A 20,000-nucleotide genomic window follows, 5' to 3' on the forward strand; every position below is an offset into this window, starting at 1 on the left:
TGCAGTTTCTAAGAGGCCTTTATGCCTCCATGCTTCAGTTTGCCCACAAACCCAGTCACCTCTCCTCTGGAGCCCCATGGTTCACCACACCCTCCAGCACAGAGAACACACTCCAGTAGTCCTCACCAGTGTTATCACCCTCATGCCTCCGAGGATGTGAGCTTCTGAGAGCATGGACCGTGTGTAACCCGTCTCCACTGTGGACACCCAGGCCAGAGCCGGGCTTGTGGTTGGCCCTCAAGGAAGGTTTGTAGAAGGAAGGGATTCATGGAACCTGTCTCCCACCTCTCACTGAGCCTCAACACAGGCTAATGACACTAGTCCCAGAAATGATTTCTAATGTTTCTTGTGTATATCTACCCCATGGCAGACTGGCTCTGGGGTCAGACTGTATTTGGTCTCAAATTCAGTTCTGTCACTTAAAGGATTGGGTGACCTTGGACACAATGCTCAATTAACCTATTCATACCTCAATTTCTTCATCTGTAAAACGAGAAAAATAAACCTCTCAGGAACGCTGTAAAGATAATGAGCTAGTATATATATGGCAATCTCCCAATTTATTCCCACCCCCCAAACCCTGGTTAACTATACATTTATTTTCTATATCATGCTGCTGCTGCTGCTAAGTCACTTCAGTCGTGTCCGACTCTGTGCGACCCCATAGACGGCAGCTCACCAGGCTCCCCTGTCCCTGGGATGACTCTACTTCTGTTACTTCTGTTTTGTTAATACGGTCATTTGTACCCTTAAAAAAAGATTCCACATATAAGTGATATATGATATTCATCTTTCTGTGTCTGACTTACTCCATTCAATATGAAAATCTCTAGGTCCATCCATGTTGCTGTAAATGGTATTATTTCATTCTTTTTTAAGGGTGAGTAATATTCCCTCTCTCCCTCTCTCTCACACACACACACACACACACACACAATTATATATAAAATAGATACATACTAAGAACCTGCTGTAGAGCACAGGGAACTCTACTCAATATTCTGTAATGACCTATATGGGAAAAGAATCTTAGAAAAAACGAAGTGGATATATGATCCACTTTCTGTGGATCCACTTTCTGTGCACCTGGAAGTAACATTGCAAATCAACTATAATCCAATAAAAATTTAAAAAATATAACACACTAGCACATGGAAAGCACCAGCACTGTGAATGGCACACCCTGTATGTCACTGATAATGACGTATTCTGTGCTTTCCCAACTAGACCGCAGCTTCTGGAGGGTTTGAATTTCTACACAGTTGCAAAACCCAATGCCATGCCCTCAACAGGTGCTCTAGAAAGTTTATAAGGAATATGTTTAAACTTGAACACCCCCTTTTAATAAATGCATTAAAAACTGCTATTTCTACTGTTTTAGTTAAGATATGCCTTTAAAATTTCAGTATCCTTCAATTTCTATACACCTTTATGTCTTATATAAATTATTAGTCTTGATTAATATCAAGATTAATCTTGAAAAGATTGAGATATGCTGTTTTATTTTTTCTGTCACCCAAATTGGTTTTCTGCCCATTTTATTTGCATTATTTATGCTTTTTCTGTAAATATAGAACAAGCGAGGGTGAAAAAATACTGGTTTGCCAACTCCAATGTACTTCTTTGCAACGGAAATTATTTCCATAGGCTACAGAAATAACTTATTTGGATTACTTCAATTAGTTCTAATACAAAACATTGCCACCACTTCATTAATCAGCTGCTTGTGAGGGTTACTTTTCCAAGAAGTCTTTTTGGTAATTTGATTAGAAAGAATGGTAGTGCACATTATCATCTGATTCAGTATGTCCATCAAGTAGACAATTTACAGTGAGTTCTTGATAACGATGAGCTTATTTTAAAAAAGCCACACAGACAGCAATTTCTTCATTTTATAATCCTAATCCTATTTTTTTGGTGAAGATGAAGTTATTTTTCAAAGTATTTGGCAGCACACGGTGCTGAATAAGCATCAGGAACTATTTCAGTGCTTTAAGAGGCATTTCACTCTTTGCCTCTCCCCACAGACACCCCCTCCCCACGAATGATGCAGTAATTAAAACCTAATTATTATCTTCATTTTAAACAAAACCTAAAGTGAATACCAATTAATAACAACATACTAATGAGCATCTGCTGTGATGAAATTGAATATGAATGTGCTGCAAATTTCGGGTAATTTATTTTTTTTAGGGAAGTGCCACTGGTCGCATTCTGCAGTTAGAAGATTATATAGAATGTACACCATTTTCTATCAAGTCATTCTGCACATGGCAATTTCCATCTTACGAGATAGGGCTGGCTTTAATGCTACAGATGTTGAAATACCCAAATACTGGTCATGTTGTCTTCACTGGGACTGAGGACAATTTTAGGATTTTACCTTGAATTTATTGCCCTTTTTTCAGAAGTTTTCCTTTTTAAAATGCCGTATTTCAAGGTTAACCTCATACCAAAAAAGCCCCACAAAAAACCCAAAAGATTTTAATTAGCCCCCATGTTACATATAATCATGTATTAACATCACAATGAAAAATGTAAATATAAATTTCTAACTAGAAGAAATAATAATATTAAAATAAGGTTGGTAAGTCACTTTGGATTTCACTGGAGCTATAAAATGGCCTAGAAACATTTATGTAAGTAAGAGAAACCCTTGATATCTGTAAGTATTGAGGTAGTTAACTGTGTTCAGATTCATTCATGTTACTAACATCACCACACCAAGAAGCAAAATGTGGAGACAGAATGAGGTTCTGCAGATTACAGTTTCAACCTCCATATCTATAGTTAGGATGAGTAGGGCAAGATCAGTAGTGTTTTTCAAGTACATTCAATTCACATGCCTTGGAGGCTTCTCCAAATGTTTGATTCTGATTTCATTGACTATATATTCACTGTAAAAAATTTAAGACAGGTGTATTCACATGTACTACCTCCCAAATTTTAAGACGTGTAAGATCCCACCATACTAGCTGGTGTTCTCACTGAAAAATAAGTTATAAGCTTAAAATAGATTACCTATATAGATAAAAATCTCATTTTTTTATAGTTGGGAATTCTGCATGAAATCTTATTTGAATAAAAGGGATTCCTAGATTAGTGAGTTTCTAGGGTTTCTTTCTAGATTTAAACTGAACTGAAAACTACTTTGACTTTCTTTCCCTGGCACATTCACCCAAATATATCTAATCTGGCTAAAATAAAAATTCTCTACCACTTCCCAACCCATCCACAAAAATTTGGCAAAATTGACATCTACAATGTTTGGTCAGCTTTCTAATATTCTTATTAACTGGCACCAAAGGGTCTATGATGAGCGATATCAACAGCTACTAAAATAAAATAAATGCACATGGCTACTGTAAATAAAGTGATGCAGCATTTAGGACAAAAACTTAACTGTGTAATCTGACCTGGTTGTTAAGGTGTACTCTGGCTTAGGTGACATCTCAGAACAAGTTCTGCCTCAGATGGACAAAATAGGAGAAGGCTGTCATAGCTGACCCAAGCCAAGCCAAAGTCAGCCTCCCTTCACACCACTAGCCACCAAGCACATAAGAAAGACTGCTGTCCATTCATTCAACAAATTGAGCATCTAAAATAGGCCAGGCACTATTCCAGCTGCTAACTACATCAGAGAAAGAAATAGGATACGACCACAGGAGCTTATAGCCTGGTGTGGGTGTGTCTTTTCCAACACTACTTTGCAGTCAAATGTGGATATTTCCATTTATCTATCCGATTCTCACAGCAGCTGCTCTCTGTAACTTTTTAATGGCATGTTTACCTTGCATTTCCTAACAGAATTATTTGAGTGTTTTAATTCTTATGCTACAGAGAGGTCTCAGATGATTATACTTATTTTAAAATTTGTGTCCCTTGCATTTATATAATAATGCTAGGCTTTTCAAAGCATTCAGTTTTCACAAAAGCTCTGTCAGGTAGGTGGTAAGTTAGAATTATTTTCCCTATTGACAGAGCTCATCAAAGGTGAAGTCACCTGTTCATGATCCCAGATCTGGTCAGTGAACGGAGCACTAATGGCCAGTTTGCAAACCTCTTAGAAAAACCAGTGGAGTCAAAATTAGAATGACAGTTTGTGACTAGAATCAATATTTTTTATTGCCAAATGGCATCTTAAATCTTTGCCTGAAATGCTGGTATAGGATTATCTGAGGTACAATTTTAAAGTCCATATGTGCATGCTATTTAAAGTGAACAGAGATTTCCCAAATGTTATCTATGTGGTAAATCACACTGTGCTAAAGGAGAGGGATGAAGAAGTTTAGCATGATGTATTAATATGCATTTGACACTTTCCAGTTTTCAGCTCCATCTCCCCAGCATTATGCTTTCTCCCATTTGATCTTCAATAAATGAACCAGCCATTCTGATTATCCTCATTTTGCAGATAAGGAAGCTGAGACTCAAATAGGTTATGGGACTTGCCCTAGGTCATGCAGCTAGTAAGGGGCAGAGCCAAGACTTGATCCCAGGTTTTCAATGTCCAAGCCCCTTGATCTTTGTAATACGCCACTTTTCATTCATACACTTTCAACAATGTCATTCTGTGCGTTAATCAGTTCTTTTGTGGCTAGTTTTCAACCTGAAATACTCAGTGCACCAGAGAAGCAGTGTATTATAAGTGCCTGGTACCTCATTCACTGTTAGGCTACAGTGATGCTGCGTTTAGGGCACAGCCCACCATGAGTAAAAGTGGCAGGAACACAGGGCCAAAGCAAAGGGCATTGGCTTGGGGGCTGGAGGTGCAGACTGCAAGGAGAAACTGACCAAGCCAAATCAAAAGTTTTCCAATGTGTATCATGGTTGAACTGGGGTCTAACCGTGTCAATTTAATTTTCTAATTTCTGCTCACCTTCATTCTAAGATGCACCTTTCAGAAAATGCACCTTTGAGCAGAAAGATATAAAAATCTAAGTTCTTAAAAGTTTATGTTCCACACAGATCTCTGTGCACACACTTCAGAAAAAGTTTTTATGGGTTTAGAAATTCCTTTTAGAACATAAAGAAGCTTTCCTTTTCTGTTTTACAAATTGAAAAACTGAGGCTCGGAGAGATGAAGTAAACTCTCCTCTCATTTGTAAATAGATGGGGGGGGGATGCATCCCATCAAAGCACTGCTACCAGGATTACATGACATAGTATGTGTGAAACACTTAGTACACTACCTGTATGTCACTAGTTGGTGATGAGTCTTTTAACTTCTTATTAGCTACGAACACTTGCCTTTGGGAAGTTTCCTGAAGTAAACCAAGTAGGCACCTGCAAGAACTTGACATTTTTTTCCCCTTTTTAATTTTGTGAACTGCATTCAAGAGCCAAGGCCAAACAATATACTCTTATGATTCTAAGTAAAAGTCACTGATTATGTAAGCAAATTTTTTAAAAAAGGAAGGGTGGTAATATTTCAGTACCAATCACTAAAAAAATGAAGACTTGATTTCTATCTCTCCTATAGGCTGAAATAGGATAAAGTATTTTCTCGCTTTTAATCTCTTTGCAACTAATATATAGCAGTTTTGTTTGTTTTTAAATTTTTTTGATGTGCACCATTTTAAAAGTCCTTACTGAATTTGTTACAACACTGCTTCTGTTTGATGCTTTGGTTTTTTGGCCGTGAGGCATGTGGGATCTGAGTGCCCCACCAGAGATCGAACCCCTGCCTCCTGTATGGGAAAGTGAAGTCTTAACCACTAGACTGCCAGGGAAATCCCAGTAGTTCTATTTAAAGTAATGTAATCTCCTTGAGGATAGACATCTTATCATAAATGCCTCAGGACTCCCAAGATGCTGGCATAGGGAGGATGAAGATGCCAAAAACATAAGTTCTTTAGAAGAAAAGTTCTAAGTAAAGCCAAGGCACTGTAAGCTGTTAAATGTGAAAATACGAGATAAGGGAAGTATGGTGTGGTTGTTAACAGCACAGACTCTGGAACCAGTATGGGTTCAAATTCTGCCTCTAACATTTAGCAGATATGTGATTTCAGGCAAGGCATCTAAAACTACACTCTCCACCTCCTCATCTGTAAAACAAGGATGACAACAGGGCCTCAAACAGTAGCATATGTTTGCTTTACATCTTTTTGGGGGGGTTGAATTTAGCTACAAAAAGCCCTTAATGTATCTTGATAGTCTTGTCTTTCTTCTACTGTCTCTGTATATAAGCCTATAATGAGGTTATACATCTTATAAGCTATTAGAAGACAGAAATTGTAGGAATGAATGCAGTTTTAAAACGATAGTCACAGAATATCACAGGATCACATAACAGTGAACTTAAAAAATAATGCTGAGGAATATTCAAGAAAGGGTGGAGTGCTTTTTGTTTTGTTTGTTATTGGTGGAGGTCACTTACTACTTTAACAGAAGTTGAAGAGGCAGATTTTGGAGAGGACTTCGCTGACTACTTTCAATTTTTCTTTCTGGTATAAGGTCTTATCTTAATGGTAAAGAGTAAATGCACCCAACAGTGGTTAATGGTGTGGATTCTGGAGTCTGACAGGCTCTCCTTCAAATCCTGGCTGTGACATGTATTGGAGGTAAAGTCCTAGGATGAGCAACCTCTCCAAGCCTCAGTTTCTTCATCTGTAAAAGACCCACGTGACTGTTGTGAGGATTAAATTGGATAATGCATATGAAGTTATCTGGCACAAGTGGTGGCACTAGTGGTAAAGGACCTGCCTGCCAATGCAGGAGATGTAAGATGTAAGAGACATGGGTTTGATCTCTGGGTTTGGAAGATTCCCTGTATTCTTGCCTGGAGAATTCCATGGACAGAGGAGCCTGGCGGGCTATATAGGGTTGCAGAGTCAGACACGAACGAAGCGACTTGGCACAGCACAAGTGTACAGTCTGGCACATGGTGAGCACTCAGTTTGCCTTAGTTATCATTTAAGTTAATACTCAGTAACACTCTTGCTTGATTCTAAGACACCTCTCATCACTTCGAATGTTTCTGAAACAAAGATTTGTCTTATGAACTGTTGTCTTTACTAAAAATTTTCTTTTCCTCTGAAACGCTGTTACTAAATCAGTGGTATGTCTTATAATTGATGCCACCATAGTAGAGAGAAATACATTTGGGTATAAACAGACTTAACATTTATGCCCTCCTTGTTCTCCTAGTTCATTAGTTAAGATTCACGTCTTGCTACTATTCAGTTCAACTGGTCAGACTACATTTGGTTGTGATGCTGTTCTAGTCATCTCAGTCAACGAAATAAATCCATATATCTTACATCTAACACGGCCATTAGGCTTTAAGGCCATAGACTCCCCATGCTAACCAGCCATTATCAAAATACAAGATAAGAAGAAATAATTCTTTTACTGATATGGTTTGGAATTTCTATAGGAAATTTCAGGTAGCTAATTTAGGTACTAAAACTCATTAGACATCCAAAAAACACATGGTAGATGTCTTATGATTTTCCTCTATGATGTTTTGTACAAGAACCTATTCAGTAACAAGTCACTATAGTTATACTTTTCAAATGTCAGTAAATTAATTTTGACAATGAATAAAAGTAACAAAGGAAGAGTATTAATATACATGCACATGTAATTCACTAATTCTTCTTCTAAATTCTTCCAACTTGCCAGAATTATATTAGAACCACAAAATCAGAGCCAATAAAAACTAGTTTGGCTGCTCTTTGCCCTTTCTTTCTACAGTGCATTAGAAATTACAGTATTAGACATCTGTTTAATTAGAAACTAGGCTTGCTTGTATTCAAGACCTGGTCTTTTCTACTGAAAGCTTACCTAGGCCACCTTCTACTTACAACAGGAAACCAAATCATTCCATACAGAGGTGTCAAAACAAGCAAAACACAAACTGGCTAACGGAGTTTCCTAGGAATAAAATGCACAGCCATCGATGTGTTCTCTCTTGACTACTTTTTCCTAAAAGGAAGGAAACTAGTAATTTCTTGTAACTTAAAAAAAAAAAAAGATTTGTGATCTAGGAAATTATATCTGATAAAATCAGAAAAAAAGAAACAAAAATCCTATCCAGGCTCTATACACCTAGGTCTCAAATCATGGGGCGTCCTTTGATAATATATTCCACTCATGCCCTCTCTCCCCCTTTAAAAACTGTCCTCAGTTTCCTGGGATTGGCTTCATCCCAGCTGCAACAGACTGAGATGCTATTCTACTGTTTTTCTGTCTTAACTCACAAGTTTTACCATTCTGTATCTGGGGTTTGCACAGAAAGTTCAAGGATTAACAATGAACCATTCCTTACTTACTAAATGTACGTTACACCTGCATCTTATGCGTCCTTAGCAGGCTGCACTGATATGAAGAAGTATCTTCTTTCTTCTGCATTCCTGCTGGCTCTACTTGTTCTGTAATCCTTGAAGACTGTAACAGAAGTATCTTGATTTGAACTCCAGCAGGTCTGTTTCCCTCAAATCATTTGTCAACGCTCACCTATGTTACTTGAGTCACCACCACCTTGGATATACACACTGTGGTGCTCAATTATTCAGATGCAGTTGGTTCACTTCCTTGTTCTTCCCCTTCTGGCTTTGGGCCACTTCACTTCTCAGCAGTTTTTCAACCAGCAAAGTGAGAAAAAGTAACACATCTTCCTGAAATATAGTACTGGCATATAGTAGGTATTCAATAAACACTGTTCCAATATCGAGTAAATAAAGCATGAAATCAGGCAAATTTTTTTTAAGCAATACTAAAGACTTGGATGGGAAGTGAAGATGACTGGTTAAAAATTTAAGTTCTCATTATTTGTGAATTTCATCTGCCCAGGTGAGCGGTTTACCAACATTTTCTCAGCAATTGAATTATTGTTATACATGAACTTTAACAGAGCAATCTCATAAATAAAACAGATAAAAGTATAAATACTCCAGCGATATCTTTGAATAAGGTCAGGGCCCTCAACCATAGAATACAACTTCAAACTCTTTTTAATGCTAATAAAATCCCAGGAGGTATATGCAGAATGTAGGAGCTAGAGTCCTAGGTTCTCCAAATAGGCCCATTAGTTTGGTGAAGAAATGAAAAGGGCAAATTCATATATCATCAGCTGAAGATAAAGATATGGATTTGCTAAGCCTAATGGGCATGTGTGCTAAGTCGCTTCAGTCGTGACGACTCTTTGTGACCCTATGGACTGTAGCCCGCCAGACTCCTCTTCCATTGGGTTCTCCAGACTAGAATACTGGAGTGGGTTGCCATTCCCTTCTCCAAGGGATGTTCCCGACACAAGGATTGAACCTGGGTCTCATGCATTGCAGGCAGATTCTTTACCATCTGAGCCACCAGGTATATGGAACAGTGTAAATCACAACCATTATAAAATAAAATAAAGCATCTTTATTGGAATATTGTCCCCCTTTAAAGTTGGCATTAAGTGGGCAGAAGTCTGGAGGCAGCTGGAGCATTCAGTCATGCACAGGCCTGTAGGAGGTCCCACCCACCAATATGACTACACCATAATCTATTTCACCTCGCTCAAAAACACTGTTTAAGAGTTGTGAATGTAAAATAACCTTAACCAGTAATTTCAAACCAGGAGAACAAAAGGAACATGATTGAAACTAATTTACATTTTCAATTATTACTACAAAAATTTCGAATCTATGCTCTTCTTTTTGTGGTCTGTTTGTTTTTAAATGATCACCTTTACCTGACAGGAAGGGCATGTGTGAAAGGGGTTCCAGAACACTGGCAATGGGGAGATAAAGAGAAAACAAACCAGCTCTCCATGAAGCTATGTATCCCTCAATAAACAAGACAGAAGAATGGTAACTATAAGCAAATACATGCCTATACTGCTTGAAAGAAAATAGAGGTTCCTGAGGTCCATCATTGTTTTTAATGATTATGTTAAAAAATATTTATTTATTTATTTGTCTGCATCAGGTCCTAGTTGTGGTACACAGGCTCCAGAGCTTGCAGGGCTCAGTAGTTATACTCCAAGGGCCAACTTGCTCTGAGGCATGTGGTATCTTAGTTCCCTGATCAGGGATAGAACTGCATTGCTTGCTTTGCAAGGTGTATTCTTAACCACTGGACCACCAGGGAAGTCCCCTACCATTGTTTTTAAAAACAAAAAACATGCTGCTCTAAAATCCAGAATTTCCTATTCAAAACTTTGTCATGTTTTCAAGGCTTTACTTTTTTATTTAAATAGTTAGAACTTGCATATGGCCTGATGCTCCCAAATCTATCCCATCCCAAAAGCTGGGCTTAGGAAAGACCTTCCTTTGTTTTTACTTTAGCAAAATGAGAATATTAATGCTCTGTTCCTCAAAAGAGACTTTTGTCATAGCTTGATATTTTCTTCTTATGTAGATTCCTTGACAAAAAGTGTAGCAGGGGCTCCCAATCACACATCTATTATATTTATGCAAACTGTTTTTACAAGGTCGCAGGCGTTGGGACTTAATGTCATGTAACCTCAATGCCAGATATTTAATTCATCTAACTTGTGTAAAAGGAGCTCCCTTAGTTCTAGGTCTCCACATACATCCCTGTATTTGAAAAGATTTATTCTGAAAAAAATAAATAAATTTAAAAAAAAGAAGTAAATAGACAATATAATGAAACTTAAAAAACTGACAGCAAATAAGAATTAATATACAAGTAAAAAAAAATTTAAAAAAAATTAAAAATAAAAAAAAAAAGATTTATTCTTGAAGTGGTAAATAAATTTGCCTGCCAATGCAGGAGACACAGGTTCGATCCCAGGGCTTCCCTAGTGGCTCAGTGGTATAGAATTTGCCTGCCAACGGGAGACGCTGATTTGACCCTGGCTAGGGAAGATTCTCTAGAAAAGGAAATGGCAACTCACTCCAGTATTCTTGCCTGAAAAATCCCATGGACAGAGGAGCCTGGTGGGCTACAGTTCATGGGGTTGCAGAGTTGGAAAAGACTTATCGACTAAACAACAACATCCTTGAAGTAGAGTTATCACAGGGCCACAGAAATTTTTCTTTCATTTTTACTTTAAAAAATTTCACAATGAGATTAATTTGGGAGAGTATATATGGTATAGTTCTATGATTTTTAACACATGTAACATCCATGACAACCAGGATACACAACAGTTCCAAAACTGCCTTTTGCTGCCCATTTGTATTCAGACCATTCTCTAATCCGCGACAACTACTGGTTCTCCATCATTACGGTTCTGAAATTTCAACAATGCCATTTAAATGGAATTAAACACTATGTGGTCTTTTGAGTCTAGCTTTTTTTTCACACAGCATAATAGCTTTGAGACCCATCCAAGTTGCTATATGTTATCAGTAGTCTGTTCCTTTTTATTGCTAAGTAATATTCCATGGTATGAAAGCGTGACAGTTTATTCGTTCTTCCACTGAAGTGTGTTGGAGTTGTTTCCAGTTTGGAGCTATTATGAATTCAGTTCCTTGGAAACATTTCTGCACAGATTTTTACATGGTTATAATTTTTCATTTCTCTAGGGTAAATACCCAAGAGGATTCCTAGGTCATACAGAAAGTATATATTGATCTTTATGAGAAACAAACTGTTTTCCAGACAGGCAGCACCATTTTACATTTCCACCAGCAAAGTAAACATGAAGTTTCCTGTTGTTCCATATCTTCACAAGCACTTGGTACTGTCACTAAGTTGTATTTTAACCATTCCAGTAAGTATGAAGTGCTATCTTGTCAAAGTTTCAATTTGCATTTCCCTGATACTAATAATGAAACAACTTTTCACATTCTTATTTGTCATCCTTATGTTCTCTGTGGTAAAGAATCCGTTCAAGTCTTTTGTTTATTTTTAAATTGGAGTGGTTTTCTTTTAACTGAGTTTTGAGAGTTCTTTATATATATACTAGACACAGGTCCTTTGTTGGATATGTGATTTGTGAACATTTCCTCCAAGTTTATGACTTGTCATTTCTATTCCTTAATAGTGTCTTTTTGAAAGTGTAAGTTTTTATTTTGATGAAGTTCTGGTGATTTTTCCTTTTTAAAATTGATCATTTTTATCTCATGTTTAAGAATTCACCTAATCTGAGGTCATGAAGATTTTCTCTTATGTACTACTTCTTAAAGTTTATAGTTTTGCACTTAGAGCCGTGATATACTTTGTTAATATTTGTATAAGGTAAGATTTTAGTTCAAAGTTTATTTTTTCTGCATATGAATGTCCAACTTTTTCCAACATTACATGTTGAAAGGGCTATTCATTCTTTATTAAATTCTTTTGAATCGCTGTTAAAAATCAAATGGCCAAACTTGTTTGAGTCTATCTATTCTGTGGGTCTAGGTTTCTATCCATTTGCCAATTTTACATTGTTCATTACTGTAGCTTTAAGTCTTACAATTGATTATTTATTCCTCCAACTTAATTTTTTTTCAATTATGAATTTACTTCCTTTAACAAATATAGGACTGTTGAGGTAATCTATTTCATCTTGGATGAATTCTTATAGTTTTCGATTTTTGAGGAATTGGTCCACTACTCTTAAATTGTCAAATATGTTTAGTATTCCCCTATCCTTTTAAAGTCTGTGGAGGCCTAGTATTCTGGATATTGCTAATTTGTATCTTTCCTTTTTTTTAAATCTCTGTCAGCCTTACTAGATGCTTATCAATTTTATTGATATTTTCAAATATTCATGTTTTTGTTTCACTGATTTCCTCTATTCTTTCAATTTAACTAATATATCTTCACTATCTCTTTCCTTCTGTTCGTTTTGGACTTATTTTGCTTTGCTTTTCAAAAAATTTTCTGAAAGTGGAAACTCACATCATTGATTTGACACCTTTCTTTTTCTCTAATACAAACATCTAATGCTATCAATTTCCCTTTAAGCACTGCTTTAGGTGCATCATCCTACTGTACAGTTTTTTACTTTCCCCCTTTGATTCTCACCTGATTCTGACAGCATGATTATTTAATAGTTAACTGCCAAATGAACAGACTTATATTACCAACTAGGTCAATAAACAATCCCTTGACACTTACTACTTGAATATTTTACAGATTTTGTGTGTCTATGATGCATAAATATTGGTAATTGGTCTACTCTGCATTACAGTAGGCACCATAGTATATATTGTCTCAATCATTGTTTGATATGTTGTGTTTTCATTTTCACTCAGTTCAAAATATTTTCTAATTTTCCTTGGGACCTCCTTTTTTTGACCCTTGGGTTATTTAGAAGTGTGTTGTTTAATTTCCAAGAACTTAAGATATTTTCTGGTTACTTTTCTCTTAACGACTTCTAGTTTAATTCCATTATGGCTACAGAATATACTTCGTATGATTTCAATTATTTTAAATTCATTAAGGTTCTTTTTATGATGCAGAATATAGTCTATCTTGTTGAATGTTCCATGTGCACTTGGAAAAAATCTTGATCAAGCTATCGACAGGTGGAGTGTTCTGTACATAGCAATTAAATCCCACTGGTTGACAGTTCTTCTATATCCTTGCTGATTTTTTGGTGCAGTATTTCTATCAATGACTGAAAGAGGAGTGTTAAAAGTTGCTAAGTATAATTATGGATTGTCTATTTCTCCTTTCAGTTCTGCCAGTTTTTGCTTCAGGTATTTTGAAGCACTGTTGTTAGGTGCATACAGATTTTGGGCTGTTTTCTCTTCTTAGTGAATTAGCTTTTTTATCATTATGTAAAATCCCTCTTTATCATGAGTAACTTTCTTTGCTCTGAAGTCTAATTTTCTGCTTTTAACATAGACACTCTTTCTTTTCATTAGTGTTTGCATGGTATATCTTTTGCCATTTTCTCCTTTAACCTACCTATACCATTATATTTGAAGTTAGTTTCTTGAGGACATTTTATAATACTTGCATCATTAAAAAATACATTCTGATAATTTCTATCTTTTAATTGGTGTAAACACATTTAGAACATTTGCATTTAATGCAGTTATTGATATGTTTGGATTTGGGTGTACCATTTTATTATTTGTTCTGTTTTTCCTTTCTCTTTTCTATTTCCTGCCCTCTTTGGGGTTATTCAAACATCTTATTATTATTTAGTTAATTGCGGTTTTGACAACATTTCTTTGTAACGTTCATCATTAAGGATGACAATATATATACTTTAGAATTAAAAATTTACCACATAAATGGAATGTAAAAACCCACATAGGTCCCTTTTCCCTCCCTCCTTTGATGTTGTAGTTGTCTCATAAATTAGACCTACACACACTGAAAACTGTGTAGAAAATAGATCAGTACAAATTATCCAGTCTAAAGGAGAGGTAGAAAAAGACAAAGGAGTTAGGCAGAACAGAGCCTCCGGGACCTGTGGGACAATAATACACAGTCTAACATTCATATCACTGGAGTCCAAAAAAGGAGGAGAAGCACCAGGCTCTCTCTTTTTTACATCTATTTCTTCTGTCATATAACTGTAACAGCATCATTTCAATCTTGACTTTTGATTTCTGACCCTGCCCCGCCCCGCCCCACCCCATGCAAGTTGTGCTTTTTCTGTTTCTTCTTCTAACAGGTAGTTCTGAACTGAATTTTGGACATTTTGAGTAGCATGAATCTATGGGTGTTACTTAAATTCTATGGACAACTGTTGATGTTTTTGTTTTAGCAGGCAACTGACTTCATTAGGTTTGGGTTATGGATTCCAACCCATTTTCTCTGGACTGTGGGCCTGATCTCAGTTCACCTTTCAAAACTGTGGCAGTACTTGCTATATTTGTCCCTTGTGTACTCCACCCAGAAGTCGATCTGGGTTGTGGTCTTTTACATCAGTTCTCAAAATTTTTGATATGCTGATTAGGCTCAGATCCTTTCCTTCCAGACTGGGGTATGAGCCCCAAAGTTCACCAACAACTTTATGGGGTCACCTTCCCTGAAGTTGTCTTTGTCTGTGATCTCCCTGGTACCTTTTAGTTCCCAGCAGCTAGCCAGAAAGCTGGGTCTTTACTTCTTTCCTTCCTTTCTTAAGAAGGGGAGAGGGGAGTTGAGTGTTTTGGCTCTTGGTGACTACCACTGCAGCTTTTGTTGCCAACATAAGATTACTTGGGGGCTGGAGCATGAGAATGAAAAAAAGAAAAAAAGAAAAAAAAAAAAAAAACCCACCTTCGGGATTCCCATATCTTTTCTAGTAAGGGGATTCCCTTACTTCTCTAATACATGTTTGTAACTTTAAGATCTAGATTGAAAATTTTTATCTTGTAAGGAGCCTTAGTTTACCATATCTCTTTAGCACTAATGTATTAATTCTATAATATACTGCTACTTTTTAAGAACTTTTGTTTTACTTCAAATGTCTCTGGTTGGTTCCTTATATTGAAGCTGTTTAAGGGCAGAAACCAAGGATTCAAAACCTTTTTTACTTGCCACACCCCAGACAAGCAGCATGGAGAGAAACAATATTCAGTAACTGTTTGGTTGACAGATGTTCCAATTGGTCTTCATAAAAATAAGAATAATTTTGCACAATATGAAAATGAGAGAATAATAAAGTAGGGGGAACGTAAGGTAATAGTTAATCATCAAGGTACAGTTGGTTCCACTACAATGTTTACTTTGAAAATGAGAATTAATTCCAATGCCATTGATATATCAGGAAATAATGTGAACATAATATGAATTTTATGTCTGCTTCTGCAGGATTCTGTCTGTAAGAAACACTAGGTAAATGCAGAAAACTGTATCCAGATGAATCAAGCCACAGAGGAATATATGTAACACAAATGTACATACGCCCCTCAAACACTGACCAGCTACCCCTGTTCACTGAGTGTGTAATAAGCTACACTAACCACATCTGGTGTTTGTTATAATTTTCCTTCCAATTTCAGATAACCTTCCTTCCACCACTTCACCATGACTCATGAGCTGCAACCTTTCTGACGTTCACTTTCACAAGCAAACTTCAAGTCTTTTTCAAGGTAAAATGCTGTATTTATTGTAGTATTTATGTATTTCTTAGCTAGTGAAGATATGTAACATCACACCACTGTTTTCATTAGGTTCCTATATTCTTGTTTGAGTCACTGATGAAATTTTGGTGGGTTTCTAACCCGTGTGTCTTTTCCATAAAGCATCTGGTTGTGATTTTACATAACTTGGTAATTTTTAGAAACACATGTATGGAGTTATAAGAGAACTGAGTGCAAACAGAGAGGCCGGGACAGAAGACTGGTGGAAGGACAAGTGTAAGGTAAAAACAAAGGACAGGATGTGGACCACACTACCACTATGTTTGTTCTTAATTTCAAAATTTGCCCTCCTTTTCCAGGCGGCTACCAAAGATGGCAGAAGGGCAGGTCCTGGTGCTCGATGGCTGAGGCCATCTCCTGGGCTGCCCGGAGGCCATTATGGCCAAGCAGGTGCTTCTGGGCCAGAAGACTGTGGTCGTGTGCTGTGAGGGCATCAATATGTCTGCCAATTTCTACAGAAATAAGTTGAAGTACGTGGCCTTTCATCAATTACCAATTTCTGGTAATTTCTACAGAAATAAGTTGAGGTACCTGGGTTTTCTCCCCAAGCGGATGAACACCAACCCCTCCTGTGGCACTTCCGAGCCCCAGCCGCATCTTCTGGCAGACAGTGCAAGGCATGCCGCCCCACAAGACCAAGCGGGGCCAGGGTGCTCTAGAGTGCCTCGAGGTGTCTGATGGGATCTCACAACTCTATGACAAGAAAAAGCGGATGGTGGTTCCTGCTGCCCTCAAGGTTGTGTGTCTGAAGCTTACTCAGAAGTTTGCCCACCTAGGGCACCTGGCTCATGAGGTTGGCTGGAAGTACCAGGTGGTTAACGGCCACACTGGAGGAGAAGAGAAAGGAAAAAGCCAAGATCCACTATCAGAAAAAGAAGCAGCTCACGAGGCTACGGAAGCAGGCTGAAAAGAACATTGAGAAGAAAACTGACAAACTCACAGAGGTCCTCAAGACTCATGGATTCCTAGTCTGAGCCCAATAAAATTGACTGTTTATTCTTCATGCTTGGCCTGGTCTGCCCTTCCTCCATCACCACCCTAGGATGTGGGGGCCCCCCAGGGGCTGCCATGCAGGTGCCACAAGCAGATCGGGTATAGCTGAGGGGCTTTAGTCAGTGTAGGCAGTTCTAAGGGCTGTGAAGGCATCATTGGTCTGCAGCCTATTGGTTCATGAGAATTTTAAGACATGAACAGTTGGAACAACCAATGCAGTTGCAATATTGGCAGAAGTGAGCTGGAAGACTTAATTGGAAGGGAACCCCATGACTTTAAGGGTGTCTATTCAAGCTTCCTACATGGTCAGATACTATACTCTGCAGCTGTTAGGAAATGAAAGAATGCCCAAGAAGTGTCTCTGGAAGAGAAATTTCAGCCAAGGGGTCACAGGCATCGTCTCATGTCTTCCCTATATTTTGTGATCCCAAATCAATAAATTATTTTTTTAAAGAAAAAAAAAAAAAGATTTGCCCAAGAAGATTTTCTTTGATCTATAATGATCCAAAAAGAAGAGCAGAGTCTGACACCACTAAACTGGGGTCTGGTAGCTGATCAAACCAAAGATTAGTTTACTCTAAAGGTTTAACTTCAACTTACTGCTTCAGAGCAGAAATGACACAGCTTCCTAAGGCTGGTTTCCCTAACAGAGCATCACTAAATAAGACTGTCTAGGGAAAGGGTATGAGAAGGCGCAGAAGAAACTCAACAATGTCTTTTGCTTCTGCATCTCCGGTTATTCATAGCCTACCAATCCTTCCAGTCCTAGCTTACATTTCACCTTTTCTATGCAATCATCTCAGCTTTGCCTTTTCTAACCACTTATGTACATGTTTAGACTAAAATTAGTATAGCAGTTGTTAATTACTTCCTGCCATCCCTTCAACACACCTGCGTATGGATGAACACACACCCATCTGAGACAATGGTTTGTTCCAGCTGTGATTCTCATGACTTTCAGGAATCTCTCAGTAGGAGTAGGAGTCTGTGGTGTCTCTGTGTCCAGGAATTTTACTTCATCAGCTAGACTGTGAACTTAAAGTGGAACACAAGTCATTCGCCCCTCAAAATCCAATTAAAAGCAAGGACAGCGCTATGCCATGTGTGTGTTGGGTGGGGTGGGGTGGTTCCGCAGGAGATGGTTTGTGTCTTTTGTATGGCACAAAAGTAGGCCATTAAGTCTGTGTTTAGGAAGAACCAGTGATTTGGGTAAGGAGCCTACGCAATTATTAATATTTACCTTGAAAATTACTTATTTTTAGGTGAGTAATTTAAATGTATTAGAATCCAATTCAGAATCAATGACTACAGGAAGGAATCCCTCTGCCATTCACTGTATATAATAACATTAGGTACACAACAATCTGAATAACAAATTCTATCAATTCTGGCTTAAAAACTGCATCTAGAGTCTAACCACTTCTCATAAGCTCTCCTACTATCCTGTTAGTCAAGCTGCCACATCTTTTGCCTGGACCACAATGTCAAAGTAGTTTACTTAAAGTCAGATCATGGCATTCCTCTGCTCAGAACTCCTCAACAGTTTCCCAGAATTGAAGTCAAAGTCCTCACAATGGTCTGTATGGCCCCTCACAGTTGGTATCCCCCCACTGCCTTCCCTGTTACCACCTTCCCCACTGTTCACTCATCTCTTGCCACACCAGCTCCTTGCAATTCCTTAGACGTGTCCAGCAAGCTCTTGTCTCAGGCCCTTCATACTTGCTGTCCCATATGCATGGCATGCTTTTCCTCCACCTACCTGCATGGCTCACTGCTCATATTCTCCTGGTCTTTTCTCAATATTGAGAACTTCCCTAACAATCCTATAGAGATTAGCAACCCCCAGTTGCCTCAGTCCCTTCCTCCTTACACAGTTGAATTTTTCTCCACAATACATGTTACCACCTGCCCTGGGCGCGTGTGCTAAGTCACTTCAGTCGTGTTCGACTCTGAGAGCCCACGACCGTACTATTGGGCGTTCTATCTTCCCATACTAGAAGGTAAGTTCCATGAGGACAGGGTGTAGTTCCCTGCTATATCCCTAGCGGCTGTAACAATGTTGGCCCAGAGTAGGGGCTCCGTAAACTTTTGTTGAATGAGTTTGGAGTATATAATAAGCAACATTATTTATAACTATGACTCAAAAGCATAAAATGGTCTCTGCTTGGCATTCCAAGAGAAACATATCCCATATCAAGGTTATCATAAAGGTTATGTCTAAAAGAGAAAGATACAAAAATTATCAAGGCCACAAGAAAGATTTCAGACTCAGAAATCCTGCTCTGTAACTAGAGTGCTGCCTTAAAATGTAGGAAGCTTTGGAAATCTCAGCTTCTACCATTCAGTTCCTCTACAAAGCCTTCATGATTGCCAACAAATATGTCCTGCACTGCACTGCATCTAAGCAGTGAGGCAAAGAAGGGAACAAAGCAGGACGGTATGGAGAACGTTCACACACAATGCATCCTTCCCTGAATTATCTGTCCCCACCTCCGGTGGTCTTCCTGCTGAACGCTGAACTACACGTCCCAAAATGCCTTGCAGGATTCTATGACAACATTTCAAAGTGCCATTTCCACAAAATAAAATTTGGGGTCTGTGATTAAAGTGAGTCAGTGCGGTGGTGGTAAAGAATGCTCTGCCTCTATTTTGCATAGCAACTCCCGCATGTTTACCCAGACTATGTCTGTATTAACCAGGTCTGGCTTTCCAGTGAGTTCCGTGTGTTTCTAAAATGAGAATCAGAGAGCCACACAATGTACAGCCTTAAAAATAAAATTCTGCAGGGTGAGTGAAAGACAATATATCGTCTAAATATAAATTCTAATTTCAGCATGTGGTTTTGCTATTTTTAATCCCCATGGAATTTCAGACCCCCTTCAGTTAGTAGTCAAGGCTGTACTACAGCTTATTGGTCACTGATGTGTACTTCAGACATCACGGCTAATAAATATAAAATCTGAGCTGAAAATGTCAACCTTGAACCTGAGGGGCCAAATATTCCTCTCCAAGGATGAATGTCCGTCTCCTGCTACAATAACT

At 38.0% G+C, this 20,000-nt stretch overlaps 1 protein-coding gene and 1 pseudogene across 3 annotated transcripts in view; one reads left to right on the forward strand and one right to left on the reverse strand.

Annotated features, from left to right (window-relative positions):
- The window catches only part of POLA1 (DNA polymerase alpha 1, catalytic subunit), a 289,718-nt gene that overhangs the window by 72,836 nt on the left and 196,882 nt on the right, over positions 1-20,000 (reverse strand). The window lies entirely within an intron of this gene.
- LOC122689153 lies at positions 16,278-16,968 on the forward strand (annotated as a pseudogene). The gene is made up of 2 exons (XR_006339730.1): positions 16,278-16,435; positions 16,493-16,968. The product of XR_006339730.1 is annotated as a 60S ribosomal protein L13a-like (transcript).

The sequence above is a fragment of the Cervus elaphus genome, chromosome X (assembly GCF_910594005.1).
Source record: "Cervus elaphus chromosome X, mCerEla1.1, whole genome shotgun sequence".
In the NCBI taxonomy this organism is placed as follows: Eukaryota; Metazoa; Chordata; class Mammalia; order Artiodactyla; family Cervidae; genus Cervus; species Cervus elaphus.